The sequence below is a fragment of the Apium graveolens genome, unplaced genomic scaffold, assembly GCF_009905375.1.
Source record: "Apium graveolens cultivar Ventura unplaced genomic scaffold, ASM990537v1 ctg2528, whole genome shotgun sequence".
Classification (NCBI taxonomy): Eukaryota; Viridiplantae; Streptophyta; class Magnoliopsida; order Apiales; family Apiaceae; genus Apium; species Apium graveolens.
This window is the reverse complement of record NW_027417704.1, coordinates 37,110-49,009: the sequence shown is the minus strand read 5'-3', so window position 1 is coordinate 49,009 and position 11,900 is coordinate 37,110. Positions and strand designations below refer to the sequence as shown.

At 36.4% G+C, this 11,900-nt stretch overlaps 1 non-coding gene across 1 annotated transcript; it reads right to left on the bottom strand.

The window, feature by feature from the left end:
• Positions 1 to 11,384: 11,384 nt before the first annotated feature.
• On the bottom strand, positions 11,385 to 11,491 carry LOC141700583 (small nucleolar RNA R71). Its single transcript, XR_012566431.1, has one exon. It is a non-coding gene; the product is annotated as a small nucleolar RNA R71 (small nucleolar RNA).
• Between the last annotated feature and the right edge of the window lie 409 nt (positions 11,492 to 11,900).

Below are 11,900 nucleotides of genomic sequence, written 5' to 3'. Positions count from 1 at the left end.
AATATACATTTTCTGATTTTTAAAATTAACAGAATATTGTTTTTGAAAATAATCAAAACAATAATCTGGTTTTTGCAAAATATTAAAACTAGAGTATTAAGAATGTAAATTATGCAAATCTCCGGGGGGCAAACTGTAACTTTTACAGTCTTCCCCCCTGTCGCCGGGAAGCCATGGTCGCCGGCCATGAGCTTCTCCGGCGACCTGTAAATCAGCCCAGAATCACTCCCAAATCTCAGCATACGTCCTCTGTGATTCCAGGAACATCTTTGCCGAATCAGAATCGCTAAATAATCAAGCTGGTGGTCGGAAAATTGGCCGACGTTTTATGCCGCCGCCGTGTTCTTCGACTCCGGCGAGTCGATTTCGGGACCCTCCATTAAAACCAAACACATGAATCGATTGGGTTTTGCACAATCTATCCATTGGTGTTATTCAGTCGAGCCCAGAATCATTAAAAACGAAACCCCCAATTTTGATTCAGAACATTTATTCTTTTAAACCCTAATTTCAGTTTTACAGAATCAAACATCATTTTCTTTATGTTATTGAATCATATTTTTGAAATATAATATACCAAATTGACCAGAAAAATATTATCTACACGATGGAATCATCAAATCCTATCAACAACATCAATAACAAATTTTCATAATTTAATCTTTAATAAATTTGAAATAAAATAATTAAATCAGAAGAATACCTTGATTCTTGCACAAAAACGGATGATTGATTCAGAAAGAGGTTTTCGAGAGCTTCATTTTGATATGTTGCACGCCCGAATGGAAGTTCGATAACGCCTTCGTTTGTACGATTGATTCAAAAAAAGAACGTAACGTTTTTAGGGTTTTTCCCTGTATTTTGTTATATGGTTACTGATCGATTATGATTATTACGAATAAAATGAAATAATAAAAGGACTATATATGTTTATAGAATATTGGTTCATGTTGGATCATTTTGGATCGTTAAATTAGTTACTTAGCCGCTAAGTAACTACAAAAACGATTCGATTTAATACCCGTATTAGATAATTATCCCAACCGGGCCTTTTATAAACACTTTATACGAAAATAATGTAATATTATCCCATCTTTCGAGTATACGAGTTTTGTTGATATATCGAAACAATTATCGTATCGAAAATTGTACGCCGGGACGCGTACGGGTCAAACCGTAATCCAGATCGAAAAAGTCAAAACATGGAAAATATCCGGAATGACCGGATTTGGTTAGGAAGGAGTTTTCAGAAGAGTTTCGGGTTGTAAAAACGTAAAAACGGTTGAGGTTGGACGATTCCCGGCTTTATAATTTTTTTTTGTAATTATTCAGAAAATAATTATTGAATCTGTAAATCATTATAAAATCATATAACGATCTAAAAATTACCAGAAAAATACCATAATTATCTATATTTTATTCTGGACATATTAAAATTAACATACTCACATTTAATCACATATATACATCTATTTGTCAATATCAATCAACATATAATTCACCAAAATCACATAATAATCATATAATAATCATTTATTGATAAAATAATTTCACGCGATATCCCAGATATTACATCCTCTCCCCTTGAAAGGATTTTGTCCTCGGAATCTGCTAAATAAAAAACTGAGGGTACTTTTCTCGCATATTACTTTCTAATTCCCAGGTTGACTCTTCAACCTTTGGATTTCTCCAAAATACTCTTACTAAATTTATAATTTTTTTCTCAATATTTTTTCTCTCTTTTCTAGAATCTCTATTGGATTCTCTACATACGATAAATCTGCCTAGTGTTTTATCGGTTCATACTCGATTACATGCCTGGAATCTGGATTATACCTCTTAAGCATTGATACGTGAAAAACATTATGAATGTGCTCCATGTGTGGGGGTAACGCCAATTCGTAAGCTACCTTACCGACACGTTTCAAAATTTCAAAAGGTCCAACGTATCTAAGACTCAGCTTTCTTTTCTTACCAAATCTCGACAATCCTTTCCATGGTGACACTTTTAATAACACTAGATCTCCGTCTTCGAATTCCAAGTCCTTTCTAGATTGATCTGCATACTTTCTTTGACGATTTTGTGCTGCAATTAGCCTTTTCTGGATGACTTCCACAACTTCTTTTGTCTGTTGCACCAACTTGGGTCCAAGTATCTTACGTTGTCCAACTACTTCCCAATACACCGGTGATCGACATTTGCGTCCATGAAGAGCTTCATAGGGAGGCATTCCGATACTGGCATGATAGCTATTATTGTAAGCAAATTCCACCAAGGGTAAATGCTCATCCCAATTTCCTTTGAAGTCAATAGCACAAACACGTAACATATCTTCAATAGTCTAGATGGTTTTCTCACTCTGGTCGTCCGTCTGCGGATGATAAGCTGTACTCATGTTCAACCTAGTTCCCAAGCATTCTTGAAAACTTCTCCAGAATCTCGAATTGAATCATGGATCTCGATCAGATACAATAGACACAGGGACTCCGTGACGAAATACTATTTCCTTCAAATACATGTGAACTAACTTATCCAATGAAAATCTTTCATTGATAGGCAAGAAATGAGCTAATTTGGTAAGTCTGTCCACTATGACCCAAATAGCATCATGGTTCGCTTTCGTCCTTGGTAATCCAACTACAAAATCCATAGCAATGTGCTCCCACTTCCATTCTGGAATCTCCAATGATTGTAATAATCCGCTTGGTCTTTGGTGCTCTGCCTTAACTCTTTGACACGTATAACATTTACTGACCCATTCTGCAGTTTCTCTCTTCATGTCTGGCCACCAATAATTTTCTTTTAAATCTCTCTACATCTTGGTACTTCCCGGATGAATGGAATACCTTGAATTGTGAGCTTCTTGTAGAATTTCATTCTTCAGTTTTGCCACTGGTGGTATCCAAATTCTGGATGAAAATCTAAGAATACCCTGATCGTCCTTCTGAGTGCATAACTCTTCTCCAACCAAACGATTGATATCCTGATCCATTATTTCCTCTTGGAATTATTTTATTTTCTCTAGTAATTCTGGCTGAAACGTCATGCTATACATCTTTACTTCACTAGGCTTACAAATTCTGACCTCCAATTCCAATTTCTGAAATTCCCTGTATAATTCTTCAGGTATCGTTAGCATGTTCAGTCTTTCCTTTCTACTTAACGCATCTGCCACCACATTCGCTTTTCCTGGATGATAGTTAATCGTGCAATTATAATCCTTGATCAACTTCAACCATCTTCTTTATCTCATGTTGAGCTCCTTTTGCGTGAATATGTACTTCAAACTTTTGTGATTAGTATAGATCTCGCATTTTTCTGCATATAGGTAATGTCTCCAAATCTTCAAGGTGAATACTATTTCCGCTAGTTCCAAATCATGAGTATGATACTTCTACTCATGAGGTTTCAGTTATCTCGATGCATATGCAATAACTTTATCATGTTGTATCAGAACACAACCTAATCCCTTATGAGAAGCATCACTATAGATTACGAAATTTCCTTGATCATCTGGAAGTGACAAAACAGGTGTCGTGATCAATCTCTTCTTTATTTCCTGGAAACTTTCTTCACATTTCTCATTCCATATGAACTTCTCACTTTTCGTAGTAAGCTTCGTCAAAGACGTCGCAATCTTTGAGAAATCTTGAACAAATCTTCGATAATATCCTTCCAGTCCTAAGAAACTTCTTACTTCTGTTGGTGTCCTTGGCCTTTCCCAATTCATAACAGCTTCAATATTTGCTGGATCCACTTTGATTCCTTCAATACTTACTACGTGTCCCAAGAATTGAACTTTTGTAACCAAAACTCACACTTTGAAAACTTTGCAACTTCTTATTTCTTAAATTTCCAAAGATATCCTTAAATGCTTAGCATGATCCTCCATTGACTTTGAGTAAATCAAAATGTCATCGATAAACACAATTACAAACTGGTCCAAATATTCCTTAAAAATTCTGTTCATCAGGTCCATAAATGCTGCTGGGGCATTGGTCAATCTAAAAGACATCACTAGGAATTCGTAATGACCGTACCTTGTTCTGAAAGCTGTTTTTGGTATATCTTCAGGTTTGATCTTTAATCGATGATATCCAGATCTCAAATCAATCTTAGAAAAATACTTGGCTCCTTTCAGCTAATCAAACAAATCATCGATTTGAGGCAATGGATACTTGTTCTTGATCGTAAGCTTATTGAGTTCCCGATAGTCGATGCACAACCTCATGCTTCCGTCTATCTTCTTTACAAATAATACCGGTGCACCCCATGGGGATACACTGGGTCGAATCACTCCTTTCTCCAATAGTTCTTGCAATTGCTTTGCCAATTCCTTTATTTCAACAGGCGCCATTATGTACGGGGCCTTAGATACTGGTTCCGTTTCAGGTGCTAAGTCGATTGCAAATTCAATTTCTCTATGTGGAGGAAGTCCTAGTAGTTCATCTGGAAATTCATTTACCACAGGAATATCTTCCATTTTTGCTGGCTCCTGACTTTTGTCTATCATGTAGGCAATGAAATGCTCGCATCCTTGTCGTAATAGTTTCTTAGATTGAATCATCGTCAAGAACTTCTTGGCTTGCTTCTGACCTTTAAACGTCACCGCTTTCTCGTCCGACGTCTTCAAAATTACCTTCTTATTATGACAGTCTATCTGAGCACCATGCTTAGATAGCAAGTCAATTCCTAAAATAATGTCAAACTCTCCTAACTTAAATGGTATCAAGTCAGCGTCAAACTTATTACCAAAAATCTCAATCTCACAGTTCTTACATACTTGGTTCACAGATACATGCTCCTGATTTACTAATTCTACCATCATAATCTAACTTAGCAATTCAATTGGGCAATTTAACTTATTAGCAAATTCTTGAGAAATAAATGATCGAGTTGCTCCCGAATCTACTAGCACTTTAGCACATAAAGAATTCACAGTAAGTGTTTCTGCCACAACATCTGTGTCCATGATAGCATCTTTCACAGACATGTCATAAACTCTAGCTCTGGGAGGTTCAATTACTACTGGAGGGGCTCCCATAATTCACAATGTATTATTGACTGCAACTGGTGCCTTGCAATCCCTTGTTATGTGTCCTGGCTTTCCGCACTTGAAACAGGTATACCCAATTGCTAGAAATTTTCCTGCCTGATTCCTGGTAGGCTGATCCTTGTTGGTTGGCTCTCTGGCTGGCTGATTACGGCACTCCCTTGAATAGTGCTCCCTCTGGTTAAATCTGTAGCAGACCACATTCAACTTGTTGCAAACTCCACCATGTTTCTTTCCACAGACTTGGCAATCTGGTATAGCTGGCCTCTGCTGGGTTGGCTGGTTCCCAGTGGCTGGACGGTTACCTTGTCCTCCATTTCCTGGATTCTGTTTGTTAAAATTTCTTTCGGGCTGAATCTTGCCCTTCCTCTGATTGAAATTTGTAAACTTCCCTACTTGAGATTGTCCTTCACTCCCTTCAAACTTTCTCTTCTTACCTTCATTCTCTTTCTGAGACATTTCACTTTCTGTCTCCGCAATCATAGCTTTCTGCACAACTCCCACATACGTGTCCAATTCAAATATGGCCACCTTCCCTCGGATCCATGGCTTGAGTCCTTGCTGATACCTCTTAGCCTTCTTCCTATCAGTGTCCACATAGGATGGCACAAACCTAGACAACTCCTCAAACTTGCTTTCGTAATCTGTCACTGACATACTTCCCCGCTTTAACTCCAGAAATTTCAATTCCATTTGGTCCTGGACAAACTGAGGAAAATACTTCTCAAGAAATAATTCCTTGAATCTCTCCCACGCAACATCATCAGTACCTTCCAACACTTTAATAGTTTTCCACCAGTAGGTGGTTTCATTCTTCAAATAGTAACTTGCAAATTCAGTCTTTTGCTCCTCTTTCACCTTAACTAAGGTAAATGCCTTCTCAATCTCCTTCAACCAGACCCTTGCCTCAATCGGATCTACAGAATCTTTAAATTATGGTGGGTTCACCTCCTGAAAGGCCTTAAAGGTTACCTGAGGGTAGTCTGCCTCTGCTGTTGCTGAGTCAGGTGGACTGTCTGTTGGGCCAAGATCTGAAGAATCTGGGCTATAGTTGGGTCTATAGGACCTGGATTCACATTCTGGTTATTGTTGTCTTGGATATTGTTGTTGTTGTTGTTGTTTTTGTTGTTTGTTTCTTCATTCTGGTTGGTAAAACGGGTATTTCTTATGGGAGGCATTTTCTGTAAAGAATCAAATAACTTATTTAGCTTTTAAATCAAATCCTTTTTATGAAAAGATTTTGTTAAACTGAAACATCTCTTTTTTGAAAACATTTTCAATCATTGAACTAAGTAAATTGCATACTTCTCTACAGAATGTAAACAGTTAAGGGAAAAAGGGTACATGTTATCACAAGAGTTTATATCTAGTACAGTAAGATAAAACAAGTATAGTAAAGTAGATGACTATACTGGAAAGGAAAGGTACTGGTGTATATCAAAGTTTAATGGTACAAGCGCGAAATATTTTATTAAAGGCAGAGGTACCACAGACCTATCCATTAGTCAGTAAGTCTTATTTATTTATATTCCCACCAAATGTCTGATCTTACATATCATACATTATTATACACATATCAGCTGTCACATCATCTCCGTCGTCTAGTTTCACGTACTCTCCGGGTCACCTGAATCTCATTCCGAAATTCTTTCACATTCCCATCGACATCTACAATCCTGATAACGTGTTGTAGTTCCTGGATCTGTGCCCTACAGGGCTTCTTGCTCCAAAAGAAGAACCTCATACCAGAGATTACTGAAGAAATTCATTAACATAGAATACCAATTGAAATTTCAAAATCAAGGAAATTGAATGAGAAGGAATAGTGAAGAAGATTTATGTATGACTGAGAGCAACCATACAAGTACATAAGATGGCCAGTCTTAGTACCACATAGTTTACAACACATAATTCCATGGCATCCCACCAGACCCTTTTATCACACAGACAAATAGTCAGCGCATATGCATTGTTTGCCACAATCATTCGATAGAATCACTGAGGAAAGAAACAATATTTAGAGAGAAAAATTCACAAATAGGGAAAGAGAGAATCTGATTTATAATGGGATTAACAGAATCCTAAGATGCACCCGCATCCGAATGTCTGGTAGAATCAGCAGGTAGAGGTCCTTGAATAGGTGGTCTCACACTTGGAGGTAGAATAGTTCGCATTGGTGTATCCGTCGTAACAGGTATTATAGCTGACACCGGTAGAGAGCAGGACGTGAATTAGATGACGGTCCTCCGACGAAAGGCTCCGGATAATCAGATGATATCGAAATAAAGGAATCTGTCATCGCTGCTATCTAAAAATCACTTTGCTAGATAAGAATCTCGAATCTCGGCACGAATCATACTAAAACCTACTATTTAGTCTTATTTAACTTCTCGATGTTCTATTTCTTTATTTCCTAATACTAATCTTAACCCTCTACCCTTTCCCGATAATCTAGGCTTGTGGCAGTGACTTTAAACCATGGCTCTGATACCAAACTGTAACGCCCTCCAAACCCGGGTCAGAAGTTTGGGGCCCACAACACACACACATACACACAATATTTAAACCTGTTATGAATATAATAATGCATATGAAATGACCCTACTTACCACAATCCATGGATCGACGCAGTTTAAAGTATGTCCACAAGCCACATTCTTATTTATTACACAAACGTACCAAATCCCAATTAATTTATCTTACAACAGAAGTTTAACCTTTATTACCAACTATCAATACAATCAATCCAAATATCATCTGCTAGTCTATTCCATTTTAACTTGGAAACCTAGCTCGCACACTTAAAAAAAACAATCCAATTCCAGAATAACAATATGATTAACAATGTAAACCAATGAACTGAATCACAAAAAACATTTATCTCGAAACATAGGGTGATTTATGATTCCAAGAAGATATAACAATGGAATCTTAAGAATTGACTTTCAATCAAAGAAAGAATCAGAAAGTAGAAGACCAAGGGTTCAAGGGTTATAAGGATTGGTCTTCTATTAAACAAAGCAAAATGGTTGGTATATCAAGCAATTCAATAACAAGAATCATTGTGTGATATATATGTATTTGTGGAGCGGTATCGTATAGGTATGGTTCATATTTAAGAATTCAACAATCAATGGTTCATGTAGAATCAGATTTATGGCTCAAGATCAATAATAATCAGGATTTAGGGTTAAGTACTTCAAAGTACTTGCAATATAGAATGAAAACTGTTTGGAATAAGTATAACATAATTAAAGGGGTTCAAAATACTTGCAATATAATCAAGAGGAATAGAAACACTTGCTTATCAATTCGCTTTCACTTTACTAGCACTTTTCAAGTGGTTCCCACTCACTGACTACCTACTTTCCTTTTCCATATCTCGCTTCCTCTGTTAAACATCATATGTACTTATCAATACTACTTCTCATCACATTCTATTCGTTATAGGCTTCTAACTACCCTTCATTTTACCCAAATCTGACGTACGGATTGAAAGTTATTAATAAAACCGTCAAACAACACACATACAGTCATATTACACAACAACTGGATCACGTATAATACATAGCACGTAAGATATTTAATCTAAATAATTTTTCAAAGAAGATTCGGGGTTAAAATAATTTTCCAAGTATTTAATATGAATTTTTGAACATTTTTCGGAATTTAAACGGGATTCCGAATCATTTTATAATTAAATAAAAGGGTTCGAATACCCGAATCTGAATTTAAAATAATTTTATAATAATTATCGATTCTTGAAAATAATTTAAAATAATATTTTAAAGCTCGAAACTATTTTTTAAATTTTTTAAATCAATTTTAAATAATTAAATCTAATTATTAAACCAGTTAAAATTAATTAATAATTAATTAAATTAATTAATCAATTAATAATAAATTAATCGATTAATTAAAGTAATTAAAAACTAATTAAAATTAATTAACAAAACATTTTCTATTTATTTTTTAATAAATAAATAATTAAAACAATTTTCTGAATTTAAAAATAATTAAATAAACATTTTCTGAATTTAAAATAAATAAACATACATTTTCTGATTTTTAAATTTAATATAATATTGTGTTTGAAAATAATCAAAATAATAATCTGGTTTTTGCAAAATATTAAAACTAGAGTATTAAGAATGTAAATTATGCAAATCTCCGGGGGCCAAACTGTAACTTTTACAGTCTTCCCCCTTGCCGCCGGGAAACCATGGTCGCTGGCCATTAGCTTTTTCGGCGACCTGTAAATCTGATAAGTGGCATTTTATACCACTTAGAGCTTCTCATAACGGCTTGAATTGATTTATTGAACACGAGTATTTTGTGTATTTAACGCATTTTCGAGTGTTTTTGCATTTCAGGGTATAACTTGCTTAGATAGGGAGGTTTCATCAAAATAAGCCTTAGGAAGTGCTTGGAATTAGTCTCGGGGAGTTGTGCGAAGAATTCAGCAAAATCAGAAGCAAACTTAGGAAAATTCCTGAAGGCTTGCAGGCGCCCGCCTAGAAGGAGCAGGCGACCGCCTGGTAGCAGGCGCCCGCCTGGAAGGAGGAGGCGGCCGCCTGGGTTGTAATTTCAGAATCTGATTTTTGGAATTCAAGTTCTAATGGGCTTTTGTTGGCGCTGTTTCTTGTGGACTCTTATATAAACCTATTGGGGAGACATTTTCAACAACAAGCAACTAGGAGAGGAGATTAAGAAGACCATTTTAGCACGCAACAATGAAGAAGAGGAAGCATACGTTTATCTTGTGATTCTTTTAATTCGTTGTAACAGTGGATGCTAGTTTTCTTTACTCTTTGAACCTTAATACTTTTGTGACGTACTTCTTTGTTTATTAAGTTTTTTTATTAGTTTATATCGTTGTATTATTATCATGTTTTCATATGAACCCATGGTGACGATGAGTTCTATCATGGGCTAATCGTGATCATGGGATCATAGCGGATTTACTATGGATTTCTTTAGTTAATTGTGTAATACCTTGGTATGTGGTGATTGTATGATATCTTGCATAGGTTGTGCTTATTCGTCTTATGTGCGTCGCGAACATGTAAGATAGCCTGTTAATCTCTTGTGAAGCGACAGTGAATCTTGAGATTTAGAACTTGCCATGCTAGCATAGGTTCATGTATTGTATGCATGATTAGTGAGTAACTCTAACCGTTTTACTTGCCCTGTGTAATCATAATGAATAACCTGCGCTTAAATCGTTATGTTGTCAAATTCTGTAGACATATAGGGTCTCAAAATAATTGATGCCTATTCAACTTCTATCTTAATTGTGGATGCTTGGTAGAATGGTATTCGTACAACGAAAGTTGGCGTTTATCAGTTTCGTGTTGTTCGATTAATATCATCACCATTACATGCTAAGGGTAATAACAATAACTATTGAATGAAGTAGTAATGAAGTTATGATCTCATGTGTGTTTAATATTGATAATTTAAGTATTTAATTCTCGTAGTTAATATTAGTTAATCAATCTTAATTGTTATTATCTTGACATTGAAGAGTAATTATACATTGGTGAGTAAGTGTTAATTAAATATAATTAATCAGAGTCTCTGTGGGAACGAACTAGAAATCATTCTATACTACTTGCGAACGCGTATACTTGCGTGATTTATTTAGTGCGTGTTTTCCCCCTAACAAGTTTTTGGCGCCGCTGCCGGAAACTCGGTGTAATTTGTTTAGTTTATGTACTTGCCATCAGTGGTCATTAGGATTCATTGATTAAGACTCGTTACTTATTGTTTCCGGTTGTGTTTCAGGTACTCTAGCGAGCGTTTATGCAAACACGTTCTCGCACCCGCAAGAGAAATCTAGATACGGCTTAGGAGACAAATATAGATCTTGACTTTCCGGAGAAGATAGTTTTTAAAGATTCGGATAAAGAGAGTGAAAAGAAATAACCTGTAACAATGGGTGATCGTATAGTTCCCGCTGATCCAGCTCTTATGGACTTTTCTCGGCCTAAAATTGATGACATTCAGTCAAGCATCATTCATCCGGCTATTCAAGTCAATACTTTTAAAATCAAGTCGGGCACTATTCAGATGGTACAGAATTCTGTTTCTTTCGGAGGTGCTGCGACTGAAGATCCCAACATGCATATCAGGAATTTTGTCGAGATATGTAGTACTTTCAAATATAATGGTGTTACTGATGAGGCTATCAAGCTGAGGCTTTTCCCATTCTCTCTGAGGGACAAAGCTAATGACTGGTTACATTCTTTACCAGATGGGTCCATCACTACTTGGGAAGATCTCGCGCAAAAGTTTCTGGTGAAGTTCTATCCAATGGCCAAGATTGCAGCTATAAGGAGTGCTCTTACTCAGTTTCCGCAGCAACAAGGAGAATCTATGTGTGAAGCTTGGGAGCGCTACAAGGAGATGTTGAGAAAGTGTCCACATCATGGTATGCCTGACTGGATGGTGATCACTGGGTTCTATAATAGTTTGGGGGCCCAATCTCGGCCCATGCTCGATGCAGCTTCTGGAGGTGCTTTGTGGGCCAAAAGCTATACTGAGGCCTATAATCTTATTGAAACTATGGATGCAAACGAGTATCAAAACCCAACTCAAAGGATGATGCCTGGGAAGGTAGCATGTATTCTGGAAGTTGATGCAGCTACAGCTATTACAGCGCAGCTTCAAGTGCTGTCTATGAAGGTCGATTCTTTAGCCAACTATGGAGTCAATCAAATAGCTATTGTCTGTGAGCTTTTTACAGGCTCTCATGCTACGAATCAATGTTCTCTTGTTAATGAATCTATTCGGTATGTGAACAATTTTCAGAGATCGCAGCAGCCTGTGCCCGCTACTTATCAT